The 13,345-nt window shown below is 45.3% G+C and overlaps 1 protein-coding gene across 2 annotated transcripts in view; it reads right to left on the bottom strand.

Annotated features, from left to right (window-relative positions):
• Window positions 1-10,372: 10,372 nt before the first annotated feature.
• Window positions 10,373-13,345, bottom strand: part of GALNT16 (polypeptide N-acetylgalactosaminyltransferase 16) — a 75,425-nt gene continuing 72,452 nt past the window's right edge. For both annotated transcript variants that reach the window (XM_058026349.1, XM_058026350.1), the window contains exon 16: window positions 10,373-11,556. The gene's annotated coding sequence lies outside the window, so the exon portion shown is untranslated. The remainder of the gene's footprint in view (window positions 11,557-13,345) is intronic.

Genomic DNA, 13,345 nt, shown 5'->3' with positions numbered 1-13,345 from the left:
AAACTCACAGAATGGAGATGCTCAGCTTTGCATAGTACAAAGCAGCTCTCTATTGTCACCCACTAATATATGCTTCTTCCTCACTATATCTGAAAATGATTAAGGTAAAACCTGTCTTGATTTGTCATAGGAAAGCATTAGATTGTAGGAATTAGTTTTCTCATTACTGTAATCTGAACTATGCCTATAAGAACATTTTATCTGGATGAAGTTTGGGCATAGCTCCAATTCATAGGTTTTATTCAAACTCTTTGTGCTGAGTTTGTAGTGACACAAGTAAAACCTGCATGCTGCATATGCCTGCTCAGCACCATTCCTGGTGAGCATTAGCAAGGGTTTTGTAACCAATTTTGTACACCCCTGAGTCATCTGCTGCTGTACCCCCTCCACAGTCCCCAGCCAAGACTGTTACTGTGGGCTGTCCTGTGCATCAGTGACATCCACACATCTGGAGCTCTGGAGCTGCTGCCTGCCTGTGTTTGTGCCAGGTAAGTCAACAAGAGCTGCAGAGGTGAAACATGTGGCAGTGTACTTGGAGGATGTATTGTCTGGGCTCTGCCACTGACTAGATCCAACACTTGTGCTGCCCTGACCTCTAATGCACTGGTGCTTCCATCTAGTGTATTTCATTGCTGCTTCTGCATCACTGCATCAGCCATGCAGGAAACACTCCCAAATTTAAATTATCTTCTTAGTTACCATGAGCACTGGGCTACACACACACAACACAAACCTGCTGCCCTGAGAGGTGGGGAATGTCCATCCTTGGAGACATTGAAGACTTGACAGAGTGCTGATCTGATTAGACCCATTAGACCCACTCTGAGCAGCATTTGACCAGACAACTCCTGGACCTCTCTTCCAATCTAAAATAGCCATTATTCTATTGGAGTCACTACTAGAAAACCCCATGTCACGGAAAATGAGACATCTGAGTCCCTGCTCTGGCCAGTTTCATGCAGCTGCTGGAACTCAGTATTCCCCAGGCCACTGAGGACAGTGCTGAAAATGGTAAGCCATCATGTACTCATGAGTGGATTTGGGTGACAAGAGTAGCATTCACTAGGTTACAGAAAGTATAACTGCTCCCCAGTGATAAAAACAGGGTGCAGAAGGGTCAAATTTGATTTTGTTTTCTTGTTGTCTTCATATGAATGAAAGGTCACATGGGACACTGAGAATAATGTCTTGCCATAGAGGTTAAGTCCCTAGAGGTCATCAGACTTGCCATCCAGATGCAACCCTCCATACTCCCCACATCTTTCCAGCTTTCAAGTAAAAGAAGGAAAAAAATACATAAAGGCCTGAGAAATCTGTGATGTAGTACAAGGGAAAGCTCAGAGGCATTGCAAAATGCCAGGGGAAGGTAAGAAGCAGGCCCTACATGGCAATGGAGAAAAAAGCAATTGCACCTGTGCTTCCACACCAACCCCCTCATTGGAGGCAAAGGCATCTTCCTGCAGTATCAAGTCATGTACTTGCAAGGAAAATGGAAAGTCTGTGCTGCCAGAGCTAAACATAAACCTTGGTTCACATTTCTTTCTTAATGATGGCTATTTTCAGGTTCAAGAAAGAAATGAGGGGCAGAGGGGGATTTCTTTCTCTCTCAATACATTAACTTGGTCCCTGAGGGAATTCTTAGCTTGTACAGCTATGCCACTAGAATGCAGTAGAAGCACTAAGCAGCTCATAGCAAGCAGAGTAAGTGTTCAAATCTTCTCTTCAAAGTGCATTCCCCAAATCCAGAATTGTTTCTTCTCCATCCTCACAGTCTCTAGAAATTTAGCCAGTGCCAAACCAGGGCTACTTTCCTTGTCTGGCTTGTAATGGTCTTCCTAAGCACATTTCATTAGTGTCATAAATTCTGTGCCAAGTGAGTTTAATTTCAATTTCTATTTAATTTATTTTGTTTGTTCCCTGCTAATGCTAGCAGTTTTCTCCAGGTTTTCCTATCTTTGAACCTAGTTCAAAGAAATAACCATTGCATCAGCTGCACCTGCAGCTCCAAATGAAGATTACCAGCCTTTCATACTGTAGTAATGATATTGCTTTAGTCTTAACCAGGAATTAATAATTTAATGTCCCCTAAAATTGCATGGTTTGTTTTTATGTTTACAACACAATTGCTCAGTGCACCCTCTATTCCTTGCCTCTATCATGTCCAAGTAAAAGCACTCATTATTCATGCAAAATTAAATAACTTCAACTAGAAAGCTTAAGAAAGAAACACATGAGAATAACCAAGTATTTGATCTTAATGAGGACACTCACCTCAGATATTCCAGAGAACTCAAAGCTTGTCTGATATAAACAGAGTAAGAGCTACATTTAACTGTGTTGCTCTGTTTCATGGCAGAAAGGCACCCAAATCAGGTCAGCCATAGCTCCAGGAGGTATTTCCCTTCTGAAAAGTCCAAGGAAAAACGGGCACCTCCCTCCAGCTTACAATTAATGGACTAAACATTTTGATAGCACGTTGCATAACCTAGGCAGCTCTCTGCTCAGTGGGCTGGCTTCCCTGCCTGTGTCACTCCTCAGACCCCTTTCTCCTTGGGGACACCTCAGCAGCTCACTCAGAGCCCCACGTGCCTCTTCTGAGGGAACAGCAGCCAGGAGGGCTTTCATCAGCCTCCACCTGCCCCCAGGGACACCTCAAATAACACATCTTAAGCTCCATAAATCTGGCTTCTCTATTTAAACTATTTCTATAGAAAATTCATGACTACCTCCAGGCATGCTGTCTTCAGAAGTTAGACATCACTCCAACCTGCTTGCAGGGAAAAGAAGAGATCCAACCTCAATGTATTTGACACATAATTACGATGGAAAAAATTACCTGTGTGTCTGGCCCAGACTCTCCCGTGGCTCCTGGAAGAATGTAAGAGTAAAATGCAATTCTCAGCCCCATGCCAGCTGAGCAGTTAAATGGTGATGAGCACTTTGGTGCACTTCCTCCTTTTCCCTCCTCACACATGCATCCACCTAACTGATAATCTCCTGCTCTACCTTTGTCAAAAATCTGACACTCACCCTAACTAGCAATAAGTAGTGCTAATTAGTTAATGCAGAGCATCCTCAGAGAATGGAAACATGCCTTCTTCCTATTTACTTAGATAAGCCTATTTATGAAGAGAAATCCTTGGTGGCTCTTAGGTGCAAGGATGACAGCCCTGGGTCAGGGTGTCGGTGCATCAGAAGTAACTGAGGGCCCTGAGAGTGTTTTGGGAGAGGGACTGCCATGCAATTGCCCTGTTCCTAGGTTTGTCCCTAGACACCTGGTGTAGGTCACTGGCAGGAACAGGTTAATGAGCTTGATGGCACTTGTATCTGATCAGATATACAGAGGAACTCTGCTGTTGGGGGGTTTCGCTGGATGCTTTTTATTCACTTGGCAAACATCTCCCACAGATATTTTGCAGGGAAGATGAAAGGGTTTCAGACCTAAGGTAGAAAGATAGTGGTTTTTTCCATATACTTTCCTTGTTGTTTCCACAAGTTTGATGTTTTGAACGCGATGTCCTGAGAATGAGAGACCTTGTGATGATGTAACTCTAGCTGATGCTGTTACTGTTTAGGAGCTGTTCACTGGTGGGCTTCATGAAACTCAGAAAATACTTGCTCCAGAATGCAAGTGGGGCAGCAAATCAGTTGAAATATGTACTTTGTGGCACTGGATACTTTTTAAAGTGACCCTTAACATGGCAGATAACCTTTTTTTGTAAACTTAAATGTAATTAATAACACTATTTAGCCACATCCACATTTCTTTGAAGTCTAATGCTTCAGCACTCTTGCAATTACTTCTCCAGATGAGTTCTAGGGGCCTTGGCAATTGCTCGCTGCTGCTATTTCGATCCTGTGCCTTAGGAGCTGAAACTCAGTTATAGAAACTCCATCTGAGTCCATTTAATGAACTGCATGAATCAGAGACCTGCAATAAAGCCCAATTAGAAACGAGTGCACAGGGAATATTGATCTCCTTAAAACCTCTTACAGCTTTCAGGACCTGCCTGGTCACTCATCACTGCAGCAGGCACTGGCCCTTTCCTGCTGGCTCCCTTTCCCTCACTCGCCAGGATTATGGTCAGGTTAAGATGTGATTGAACAGATCAGCTGGTGGGAACCCTGAGGTATGAGGAGAGCCCCCAGATAACCCCTCTCACACATGCTCACAGTCCTCTGGGTCAGGTTTTACTGCTAATTCAGAGGGAATTTGTACAGCAGTGTCTGCTTTTTCTCTGAGCAACACACACACACAAAAAAAAAAAAAAAAACCAACAACAAAAAAAAACCTGTCTGAGATTTTATCATCCTTTTTACTAATGAACATGGTGTCTGGAGGCTTTTGAGCTCACACAGGTCACAGCTGAGAGCATTACCATGCAAAGCACACCCATGAAAGGGTCCTGTGGCCTCCCCTCACTCGGGCACCTTCAGCCTTGTTTGCAGGGTATTGCAGGGATAAGAACCCCTATGGTAATGAAGCACACATTATTCAAATGATTGATTTGAATAAGAAGTTCAAGAAGTGTGCATTAAAGGGGATTCGTGGCATCCTAGCCAAAACACCACTCAAAGTCAGATGATTTCAAACTCTTTTCCAGGCTGCACCCCAGATCATGTTTGGTGTCCAGAAGCCCATATGCAAAGGCTGTGGGTGGGACTTGAATCGTTTGGATCATTAGATTTTTGGAATTATAAAATGTTCAGTTGTTGTTCAAAGCTGGATGCACACCAGATATGCACATTTCAGTCTTCACAATTCAGGATCCACTTCAACACCCACACAGAAGCACTCCAGTCTCAGCTGTGTTCAGTCCACCTGTGTGAATAAGTGCTAAGGAACTCCTGAACAAATTGTTCCTCCATTTTACTTGATTTGGGAAGCCTCCTCCAAACACAGCCATTGCAAATAAATAGAAAGAAATAAATAGAAAGACAAGGAGCCAAAGCTTTCTCTATTTCACCAAGCTGCATAGGCTTGTCTGGGGCTGGCAAGAAGGATTAGAAGACAAAATGTTGAATGTCTTATGATGAGGTATGGAAAATCTGAGGATGACCTGCACCAGAGGGAAAGTAATTATAATTTCCTAGTAGCAGCTGGGGTATTCACAGGAAGGTCTTTCATTCCAGGCACTGTTCCAAAGGCTGTTTATGAGCTTGAAATTAAATAGTTGCTGAATAAAAATGCAAAGTAATTCCTGAAGTAATCTTGGACTCCAGGCCTTGCTCCAGAGACTGAAAGCCCTTCAACCACTAGGTTAGAACCACACATCCTTTATTCAAACCAAACTTTATTACCATGTGAAGTCCAAAGGAGAAGAGCTTTAACAGGCAGAGCTAAGAACAGCTCCAGCTTGGGAAACCCCAGTTTCCCAAAGAGTCTGCTCCTGCTCTGATACACTGCATTGGTACAAGGGTGAGGGTGATTCTGTTGCCCGACTGATAAATGACACAAAACTCGGATAAGTTTTGTGGGTGCTTTATTAAGGGCCCGGGGAGCGTGGGGGACTCACGTCCCAAAATCCGAGCCCCCAAATTCACGTATGGGTGCTTCCCTCTTATACATGCAATTCACAACAAAGTCTCCAAGAAACAGTTCCCCGTTCCCCTTGCCTGGTCACAGACCCCTTGTGATACATTCCTTGGTTCACAAACAAGATCATTAATCCTCTGCTTATCTTATTCTGAGAGCATTGTATGCTGCCTCCAGACAGGTTAGCATTCTTACTTTCCTGCACTAGTTTAATTATTTATTAAATCCCTAAGACTACCTGCTAGGTTACACACAGAACCCAACACACACTTTCAACGGCTACAAAACTACTTTTTAACAAACCAGTTCACACACAACTCACTATAATTAAATATTTTGCTAAATTTCATTTCTTTTCCAACAATTCCTGCCAGCCGTGTGAGGCACGGCAAGCAACGCCCTCCTATGGATTTCCCTAGCAGGACTCTGGGAAAGGCAGCGCAGAGCCTTGTGGCAGCCCCGGGGATTCGCAGTTCGGGAGGTGCCACAGATGTCCCTGGGCAAAGGGGCTCCAGCTGTGCTGGCAGCTGCTGGTCCTGCCAAGGGCTCTGGGATGCTGCAGGTCCCCACCAGTGACCCAGCTGTGTACTGCTCTACCCTGGCAGAGAGAAGCTGCAGAGACAGGTGGAAGCCAACTTTTGTACAGCCCTGCTGCTCCAGGCTAAGCTCATCTCTGATTTGGGTACCTGGCTTACACTGCTGCCAGGCTGGTGCAGGTCACTGGCACGATTATTTATTTTCAACAAGATCAACATGAAACTGGGAGGGAGAAATTGAATAGTTCTGAAGAAATACAGACCTCTCCCTCTCAGGACAGAGGATTCGTGCTCTAGAGCTTTCTCAGACTCTTCAGCATGAGCTCAGTACTTGCAGATATCTGACAAACTCCTGCCGTGAAAGTTTAGAGTAAACAGAGGTGATGTGTGACACGTTAAATGTTGCTAATGAGCATCAGGTGTTTGCAGGGAAAAATGGCTTCTCGTCTTAGATATGGTAATTATTTTAAAGATCTATTTAGCATTTAGATTGCTTGGGGGGAAAAGAGCTTGGAAAAGTTGATTGCCTTGAAAAATGCTCCAGTACCAAGTGGGTCTCTTTGAACATTGCTCTCATCTTCTCAGAAGAAAAGCAGACGAGACACTTCATCTTGGGGTAATTAAAGGGACTTGCACATCATTGTCCTTGTAAACAGCGTTATAACCACGCAGCCTCCAGTTAAAGAACCGTTTAGGAGAGATAAAATTGAGAGATTGAACAATCTGCACCGAAGCTCTGAGAGGAGCCGTGAAAGTACCAGCTTGAACTAATTCCACCCCAAGCACAAGACCCTCTGGTACGTTTTTAGACTTTGCCACACCTGTTGCATATTTAATTCCTCATTTTCATCAACAGGCTGCCACACCATATCATCATCTCTCACACGCTGGGTGATTTAGCCTAAACAAACCTCGTACCTACTTCAGCACTTCCCTGCCCATTGCTTTTCTGCTTGCCACAGCACTGGGAACAACACTGCATCTCTTCAGTAGGGGTGAAATGCCAGCCATCACCTTCAAAACACACCAGCATTGACATGATTTCTGGTTTGCCCTCATTATATGTTGGCAGGACTGGGAAAAAAGGTGGTTTGGTGGGTAAAAAATTCACACACAAACTTTGGTGAGCTATAAAATATGCCATCTCTTCAAATAAACTGTTCTCTGTACTTTGTCTGCAGGTGTCTCTCTTCTTTGAAACTGCTGTGGGCACTTCCAAACTACAGCTTTGCTTTGCTGCAGGGCCAGCTCTGGCACCCAGGTGCTGCAGGGAAGCCAGAACTGAATAACCACCAGGAGAGCCCATGGCAGCCCCAAGGGGCAGTGACAAGAAATGCCAAGGCAGGAGGGGCAAAGGGACCCCCAGAGCTGGGATGGAGCCCGGGAATGCTCACAGCCACTCCGGCAGGTAACAGCCACCATGCTCACAAGGAGCTCAGGCTGCTTGAGAAGGGCACACTGAAATCCACCCAACAGCTGGGACGGGGATGAGGAAAGGCAAAGCAGCCCTGCACTCTTGAACAAAAAATTCAGGGAGAAGAGCCATTGGGAAAAGAAAGCAGACAGACCTGGAAGTGCAGAGGGATTCATGGGTGGCCTTTTGGGTCAGTGAGCCCATTTTGTTCACATGATGCTGATGAATTTGTGCCTCCCCCAGGCACTGGCCAGCTCATCACACAGCACACTGCTGCTGTTACTGCCAAGCTCAGCTCTGCTGCAGGCAATGGTAAGCTGTACTAGTTTCCATGGAAATCAGAGAGAGAAGCTGGTTTCCACCAAAATCATATTCAAAGCACAGTTTGTCCCAAGTGGATTATTTTGTTATCTTTGCTCTCATTTTTTTTCCACCATGCAGTACAGATGAAACTGAATTTATTGTAACGACTCAGATTTGTAAAGCACAAGTTTCATCAATAAGTCAAGCAGAAGTTGCTATTTCCATTCAGATGGGATGTTTCAAAATAACAAATAACTGAACACTTACCAGTGTCATTTTCAGCACAGAAATACTACCTTGTTCTGGTTTTAATTACTGGTCAGTCCCGGTGAGATTTAAGCAGCATTTCTCAAACAGATCCAGATCAATCAAAAAACCAAAATGTTGTTCACTTCCCTCATGTCTCCAGACTTCCCTTGCCCAGTGGCTCCTTTGCAACATGCTGCAGCAAAGGAACATTTTTTAACACAGCTCTAGACTAAATCACAGCTGTTTGCAAAACACCTTACACAAACAAAGCCCTAGAAATGGGGGTGGCTGCTACCTGGCACCCCATCTGGGAGAGTGATGGAAAGACAATGCCTGCTGTCCCCACATGGGCACAGAGTTCTCCACTGGAAGAGCAGAGCCAGAAGCCCAGCATGCTGCAAATATCCTATTTATTTTCACAGGGTACTGTACTGCTGATTTTTTGCTACTATAGCAGCAAAACAAACATATTGGAAACAAGTTTTGTTTCAAGTAGATCTAAACATCTAATTTCAATATTCGCAGTTCTCCAGGGCTTCTCTGCTTCTGTTTGAAGTTCTCACAAGTCATGGTAAAGGAATGAATCTTAGGCCCCCTAAAAGAGAGGGATACAGGAGCTCTTCAGGCTCTGTCTGAACACTCACCAAGCAGTAGAGACCAAGAGAAAAAGGGAGTATGTTGAGATGCTTGCCTGAGGGAACAGCAGCAGTCAGGTCCAGATGCTTCTGAACTGAGAATGTACTTCTAAAATGCTGAAGAAGTCCAGCTGGAGGGCTAGAGAGATCCCCTTCCACACACCCTGCAGCCTAACAGCAGAGGGCCTTGAGACTTAAGAGACATTCCCATAAGGTCTCTGTATCAAGAAAATGCCTGTTAACAAACTGCAGAAAAAGATGGTCCTTTAGCACCTAGATTTGTCACTGAATGTAGCCTGGAGAATACTTCTATTTCTGAGAAAAAAATCTGCCTTGTGAGTTTGCACATTAAGTATTTGAGTATTTTAAAAAACCCAACAAAACCAACCCAAAAAACCCCAAAAAAACCCCAACAAATCCAAATAACACTTGATTTTCCTTTTCAGATAAATCATCTGTTGAATTTGACCCAGCTGTGGACATGGTGTTTCTAAGTTTTCAGCCTCCAGCAGAGAAATTGCTCCCCTATAATTCTTCCCACATGATGTTCTAGTCTCTTTTGGGGCACCTGTTTCTACTCCAAACTCTTCTGTACCTTATGTATGTGTCAGAGCAGCGCATGTCTGACCCTGTCCTGCTCAGAGGGTAACCCACCCCTCACCCATTTCTCCTTCCCTCCCAGCCCCCCCAGTCTGGCTCTTCAGAAGATCAAAACCCTATCATTTTCCTAGGCAGGACTAAAAAAGTCTTCCCAGCCATCACTACAGCCTGGGAACCTCCTGGTGGTCATCACTCAGGGGGGGCATGGCAGGGCTCCAGGGACACAGCCCAAATATCTGCTCCTGCAAAAGCAGCACTAAGAGAGAAAGCCCCAAATCTTCTCCTTTCTATTGAGTTCTCCCACACTCAAACATCAGGTAGCATGGATAAGCAGTGGTTCCCCCACAGCAGCTGATTTCCAGCATACCTTCATCCTCCTTCCTTGGACAGATGCTCTGGCACAGCCACTTTCTGTACACTCAGACCCAGCTGATCCTAGTTTGAAAAAGCTTTTGCCAGGTGAACTGGCAGGCTGTTAAGCTCTGATTTTAAAGTCTCCAAATTGGCTGGCTAGACTTCCTTTTTTCTCTCTTTTTTTTCCCCCCTCTCTCTTGTTTTTTCTTCTATCTCTCTTTTTCTTTTTGCCCTCTCTTTTTGTTTTAAATTATATGAGGTTAGAAAAGCTTATCAGCCTCCTTGCAGAGTCACAATATTTGAAGCCCAGCAATGCACATGCTAGGAGACATCTGTGGGTGGTGATGCCTCTTTGCCCTCAAGCCAGAAGCAAAAGAAATGTCTTTGGGGGGCTTATGTAAAAAATAGGCAGGCTGCTAGCTTAAGGAAAATATCAAGGAGGGGGTAACAGGAAGAAGTAATTCCCCACAATTCCAGCTATTTCTTTCAGCTGAAAGTCAGCCCATTAATTGCCAGGAAGGATACCTGCCTCCCTACCCAGCTGAGAACCATTCCAGTGCTTTTCAGCTGGCACACCCCTGTACCCCAGCAGCATCTCTCCTGAGGCAGCCCACAAAGCCACGCAGGGAACTGCAGTCTGTGCACCTGGGAACAAACCCAGGGGGAGACAGAGCAGGCACCAGGCAGGAAAGAACACACTTTTCCAGTAGAGGAAGCAAAGGGGAATAAGAACAGGCTGAAACACTTATTTCAAAATGGATTTTATTCCAGGCATTAAACAGATTCTGGCACATGCTTTTTTTTGAAGAGAAAGGAAAACTAATCTGGATTCCACATAAATTACATCTGGCAAAGTGCAACTTACAAATGAGTGGGAAAAATAAACCTTTTGAATCCAATTTCTGTACAACAGTAGATTCAGCTCCTCTTAAATAAACTCCCATTGGTTCACAGCACAGGAAATTACAGGGGATGCTCTGATACAGTAACAGCTTTCTTTAAGGGTATTACCAATGCAAATTCTCTGTCTTGACAGTCTAGGGGGCAGTTTAAAATAAACAGGAAAACAAGAATGAGCAGCTGCTTGGTCTGACTGTTACATATAGTCAGTTTTCTTGAAGAAATCCTAACAGACACCTGTTACAAAACATGGCACTGGATGGACCTTGGGGAAAAAATAGAGATAACACTGTTCTTCCTTCCCTTCAGTGCAAGGGAAGTGTAGAGCATGCTAATAATAAGTTTGAACAAGACTTTGTTTATTCCAAGAATAAGTTCAGTTTGCCCACACTTGACAGCAGCCTTTTGTAATGTACTTCCTTTTCAGCAACTGCTAAAACACGTTGGAACCCAACAGCTTCCAAAAGATGATGTGTGGGGAGGTCTGAGTTGAGCTAAAGCAATGCTTTAGCTGACAGAAGAGTGAGCGGTTGGGAGGTGACCTCAGGTGAACAAGTCCAAAACCAAGTAGAATTAAAAAATGAAACTCCAAACTCCACAAGCAAATTGAGTTACTAACATTTAGCCTATGTCCACCTTTGCCCTTTCCTCCCCCAGGCCACAGCACCTGAAGAAGGAGTGTCCCATCCTCAGCAGCCCCAGCTTACAGCCCAGAAGGATGCCAGTTCACACTCTGCCAGGAGAGCAGCAGGAAAGAGGCACAAATAAACCAACACAGCCAGTCCAGGTGTGTGTGCCCCAGGAGCAGTCAGCAGCCTCCAGCACGGGGGCCAAACACACAGCCAAGGGCAGCAGCCACTGTGCTGGCCCAGAGCTTGGGGACTGGAAACAAGCAGAGCTTCTGTGGTCTGCAGCAGTCAGGAGCATTGCTTGTAGAGGAGCTGGGTCCTGGTCCCAGAGTGGTTATGAAGGAGGAACTGCAAGAAAGCTGCACACACACAGTGGGAGCAGGGAGCAAGGAGGCAGGACCTGGTAGAGGAGTGAACACGCTGTTAGCTGCAGCACAAAAGCTGCTGGAGAGTGAAATGGGGGGAGGTCAGATGGCCCACTTGGGCTGTGCTTTGATGAAAACATGTAATCCTTTCACACTTCATTGTATACAGAGCTTACAAACAGTACCTGCTCAGCGGCCCTTCATCTGTCTCTGTATCAATATTTTTCAAGTCAGGTAGGTAAAAACTTGACTGTTCCTATCTCCTACAGCATAATGATGCTATTCTGAAAGGACCATTTCCTGAAGATTCTTGTTAAAAATGCAGTAGCTAATAGGGTGGCATCTCTGCCCTCAACGGGTCTGTCTGGCCCGCTCTCATTCCATTCCTAGGCTATTTTCCTTCCTTCTCTGCCCTCTCCTAACCTCAGTGGTTCTGGCCCAAAGCATCTCTATATAGGAAAGAGAAATCACTGCAGAGTCAGTGCCCTCATTTCCACAGAGAAGAGCAGCTGCACCATTCTGTAAGGATCAAAAGGAACTCCCTTGTGAGTTTTCACAGTGCAGGCAGGTCATTCTTTTGGCTAATCAGGGCTAAGATGGGGATCTGATATCAAAGTGAAGGGGGAGACAGGATAAGAGCTCCTGCCACATGATGATGATGGATTTAATTTTTTTTTAAACCAAGAACAAAAAAACATTGTCCAGTTTTCAGACTAAGCACATGCAATATGCAAAGAACATTATCTGTTCTTTTGTCAAATGTTTGGGCTAATACCAAGCTAAGAGAAAGAATTAAAAACAGATACAAACATGATCAAAAGTAAACAGCTGTTCATGAACAACCTGTTTCTTCTACACAGATCAGAAAGGATCCAGGCAAGCAATTGCCTAATGAAGATGGTCCCACCATCTGGTTCCCCTGTCAGGTTCTTGGAAAGGAGGGTTGGTTTACAAAATCAGTCTCAAGAGGAAAATTTAACAGATCTAGTTAGGAGAAGGTAAAGTTGTGGGGACATTATTTGAATAGGTGAGCATCCCTTGGCAGGTTTGAAAACCCACATGAAGCTAGAGCTGACTGGTAACTGGGAGCAGGATTTGGGATGTTAGCTAGAGACCACCAGTGCCTTTGGTATTTCCAGAACACAAAGGAGCCTCTCTCAGGGCAGCCCTACACTGTGGCAGCCTTTGTGCAGGGGGCAGTTTCAGCTTCACCAGCTAACCTCTCCCCAGGGTGCTCATCAGGAGGAGAGGGGGGTGTCAAAAGTGGAGCAGCCCCAAGCCTTTTGGGGTTTTGTCTATGTCCCTTTTGTCTTTCTCAAAGACAGAAGGAAAAGCAACTAGACAAGGGAGTGGGTGGTTTGTCACGCCAGGCTCTGTTCACGGGGCTGTGCAGAGCTGGAGAGACAAGCATGAGAAGTGTGGCCCTGCCCAGCCAGCAGCAAGAAGTCTGCTGTGGCCCCTTCTGTCTCTCACAGTGGGGATCTGGGTGGGCTGCTCCCACAGCCTGAGCCATGTGCAGCACCTCTGTCTGTGTGTGCTGCCCAGCACCTTTGGGCAGTGGCTGGCAGCACCAGGAAGAGCAGCCAGAGAACAGCCCCAGCTCCCCTAACATCCCCAGGGGCTGGCACCTGTCTCTGACTGGCTCCACCACAACATGGTAGCCTGAACCTGCAGGATTGGGCCACTCTTGGAGGCAGGGCTGGCCTTCCACACATAAAAAAGCTGGAAGGAAGACTTCAGCAGGGAATAGTCCCTGAAACAATCCCTGGTTAGGCTGGTAAAACAGTGTCCCTTTTCAATCTCTCTTGTCAGCACTGCCCAACA

This window comes from Melospiza georgiana, chromosome 6, assembly GCF_028018845.1.
Source record: "Melospiza georgiana isolate bMelGeo1 chromosome 6, bMelGeo1.pri, whole genome shotgun sequence".
Taxonomy (NCBI): Eukaryota; Metazoa; Chordata; class Aves; order Passeriformes; family Passerellidae; genus Melospiza; species Melospiza georgiana.
Note: the sequence above shows the minus strand (reverse complement) of the source record. Positions and strands in the feature narration are given on the sequence as shown.